Genomic DNA, 4,053 nt, shown 5'->3' on the forward strand with positions numbered 1-4,053 from the left:
TTTAATTGCATCTTTATTTGATAGTCATATCTGACTTTTGTCTGTCGCTTAGTTTTCTCTTTTTAAACAGGCGAGTCTAGAACTTCCTTAAATAGAGGTCCTAAACACCTCCAGGGCCACAGGTAATGGACTGGTAATGCACACATAAGGCACGTACTGGATACTATTAGAGCGCTTAGGTAACAATAATTAAGGGGAGGGTAATCGGGTAGTAAAGGATATGATGACCTGTGCGCTAATGCTATGTGTAGCACCCCAATTTGGGGACGATTACCAAGTATTGCACAGAAGTGATCCAATAGGCTAAAAACCTAGGCCCCCTTTTACCCCTTTTTTTAAACGTAATATTTATTTGTCTAAATTACTTTGTTTGCTTATAATACTAATTCACCTAATTCAACGTTGGTCGAGACCCACCGTTGTAGACCTCGAGGGGTGCTTAACACCTTTCCTTCAAGGTTATTTCGAGCTCTTACCCAATCTCTGGTAATGCAAATCGATTTATGAGTTATTTGCTTTAGGTGTCCTAACGCACCCTAAATCTGTTAGGTGGCAACTCTTCAAATTCCATACCCAATTCCAAAAAGGAAATGAGTTGTCCCAAAGAAATGTTGAAACCCGGACTCCGCGAGGAAAAAAGGGGGCGCGACAAACATTATTGGAGCACCTTTGAGTTAGAGTAAAAGAATATGGCAAAACTTCTCCTTGAGAAGTGATAAACACTATTCCAATGTCAGCTCCTTCACGATGTACAGCGCCATCAATGTACATCTTCCAATGAGTTTGAATTTCTATGACCATTGCATATTCATCGGGAAATTCATCAGACAACTCCCAATCGTTTGGAATTGGATGGTAAGTTAGGAATTTTGCTAATGTTTGTCCTTTCACCGCCTTTTGAGGAACACACACAATTTCAAATTGTTGAAATTGGAAGTACCACCTCGCTAATTGATCACTTAGGACTGGTTTAGACATGACAAACTTGATAGGATTTTCTTTTGAGATGAGTCGCACAACGTGAGCTTGGAAGTAATGCTTCAGCTTCTGAATGGAGAAGACAAGTTCCAAACATAATTTCTCAATAGGTGAATACTTGAGCTCATTTGGCGTCATCATCCTACTCAAGTAATAAAGTGCATTTTCTTTTCCTTCATTGTTTCCTTGAGCTAGAAGCACTCCTACTGATCTTTCATGTGCTGAAATATATAATATTAATGCCTTTCCATATATGGGGGCTGCCAATACTGGAGGTTTCATCAAATAAGACTTAATGCTTTCAAAAGCATTTCTGCAAGCTTGGTCCCATTCAAAAGGAATCCCTTTCTTCTTGAGGCGACTAAATGGTTGGCATCTTTCAGCCAGATTTGACATAAATCCTCTAAGATATGCCAACTTACCATGTAAGCTTTTTAATTCGTGAATATCCTTAGGCTCGGGCATTTTCAAGATAGCATCCACCTTATCTTGATCAATTTCGGTACCTCGATATCGAACAATAAAATTGAGGAACTTCCTAGAAGTAACTCCAAAGGCGCACTTCAACAAATTCATTCTGAGTAGGTATCTCCGAAGCCGTTCAAATACCATCCTCAAATCTTGCAAGTGATCATCTTTCTTCCTTGACTTTACCACCAAGTCGTCAACATAGCACTCCACATTTTTATGAAGCATGTCATCAAAAATATTTTGTATGGCACGTTGATATGTAGTAGCAGTATTCTTCAAACCAAAAGGCATTACCTTGTAGCAGTATATACCTTTAGGGGTGTGAAAGGCAATAAGTTCTTCATCCTTCGGTGCAATACGAATTTGATTATATCCATATGAACCATCCATGAAAGACATCGCCTCGTATCCAGTCGTAGCATCAATCATGAGCTCAAGGATAGGAAGAGGAAATTCATCCTTAGGACAAGAGTTATTTAGGTCCCTAAAGTCAACACAAACTTGGATTTGTCCATTCTTCTTTCTTACAGAGACGATGCTTGAAATCCATGTAGGATATTTAACTTCACAAACAAAACCAGCCTCAATAAGCTTGTTAACTTTGGTTTCAATCAAGGGAACCAGTTCAGGTCTGAAGCGACGTTGTGCTTGCTTCATAGGATGAGCATCTCATTTGACAGTAAGGTAATGAACAGCCACCTTGGGGTCTATACCTAGCATTTCCTTGTATCTCCAAGAAAATACATCTTTGAACTCCTTAAGTAACTCAATATATTTTCTCTCTTCATTGCCAGTTAGAGAGGCACTTACATATGTGGGCTTTGGATCTTCAACTACTCCGAGATTGAATTCTTTTAGTGCATCAAACGTTGTCTTCACCCCTTCTTGAAGCTCAGGTGGTACATCTTTATCATCTTCATCCTCTTGAAGATCAGCATCATTGAAAGATATGTGATGACATACATGAATATCAAGGCACTTTTCCTCGACTTCCGCATAAGATGAAGCATTTTGTTCATCATGAATGGTGATATGATATGATGACCCCACACTTTCTTCATCTTCCTCTTGTTCTTTAGTGTGGACTATAGTATGAGCCTCTTCTTTGAGGACCTCTCCACATGAAACTACAAGTTTGGTCTCTTGCCTCATTCTAAAAGGAATCGGGCTTGGGCAGTCTGTGGTCAAAATCTCCTTTTTAGCGAAGATAGGTGATCCAATCCTTCTATCACTTCCTTGACGCTTGTTCTCCTTTGTCAGTGGTCCCAACCTATCAAAGACTGAGGTCCTTGGTTTTGTAGTTGATCAAACACAGAAGATTTCTTATTAAGCATCGTAAACATTTCTTTAGCAGTAATGTAGTTATAACTTGCCCTTTTAATGGAGATACGGATTGGCAGGGGTTGTTTGTAACCCAATCCTTCACATGATTGCTTCGGTGGGTACCTTTTCTCCATTATCATCTTTTGAGTAGGGTTTGAAGCTTCAGGCGGGAGATTCCCCAACTTGGATGGTTCATTGGGATCATATCCAGCTTTTGCTAATAATGTGTAGGCGTTTCGTTCAAAGCCCTCATCTGTGCGCTTTGTAGGAAGTGTTTGATTTAGAAATAAATTGTGGTTTGATGATTTGACAAACCCTTTAAGCAACTTTGTAGATGACTTAATTGCATCAATTTGCTTGATAGGAAGGGTCAAGTTTCCTAACACATTACCTTGTAGTTTAGAAGATGGATCTTCAACCTTCCTTGCCTTTGGGACATAGCGAAGAACAAGAGTCACTTTCTTACTTAAAGATGCCTCATTCATCTTGTTCCTATCATAAATCACCTGATCCTTTTCAACCGTAACCTTTTCCTTGCCAGTTACGACATCAACCATCTTTGCAACACTTTTGGTTGATGTCACATCATCAACCTTAACCTCCTTCGAGACGTAATTATTTAAGTGGAATTTTGCATTGGCAAAGTATGATTTATCCCCTATAAAGGGCTTATTGTCAGCAACTATCTTCTTTTTGACCTCATCTTTACAGTACTTCAAGCACTGATGGTAGGTGGATGAAACTACTTCGTTCTCATGTATAATGGCCTTCCTAACAAGACATTGGTCTTTGCATCGATCACGTGCATCCATGCACTCGAATGCAAATCTCCCATATTTATTTCCAATTTGATAGCCCCAATAGCTCTTTGCCCCCCTTAACTGAACCCTTGAATCATCAAACAACTTTCACATAGTTTATCCATCGGTATGCCAAGCTCTTTGACAGTACGAATTGGGAGAATATTGATTCCATATCCATCATCAATTAAAATTCTACTTATTCTCTGCTCACCCACAAATCTAACCATAAATAGCGGATGATTATAGGGTGTTTCACCAAGCAAAAGATCATCATTAGCAAATGTGATTTTTGCATCAAATGTCCACTTCTTTAGAGAGATGCTCAGTGAGTTTTTCAGACAAGGGAAGTGGCAGCAATGACGGATCTTCCTTCTTTGTCCCTTCTTTATATACCTTACAACATGAGGCCTTGATTTCTTTACAGGAATCTTGCATGCATAACCAGCTTGGCAGGAATTCATCCAATGTTACTGGACGA

The sequence above is a fragment of the Nicotiana sylvestris genome, chromosome 4 (genome assembly GCF_000393655.2).
Source record: "Nicotiana sylvestris chromosome 4, ASM39365v2, whole genome shotgun sequence".
NCBI lineage: Eukaryota > Viridiplantae > Streptophyta > Magnoliopsida > Solanales > Solanaceae > Nicotiana > Nicotiana sylvestris.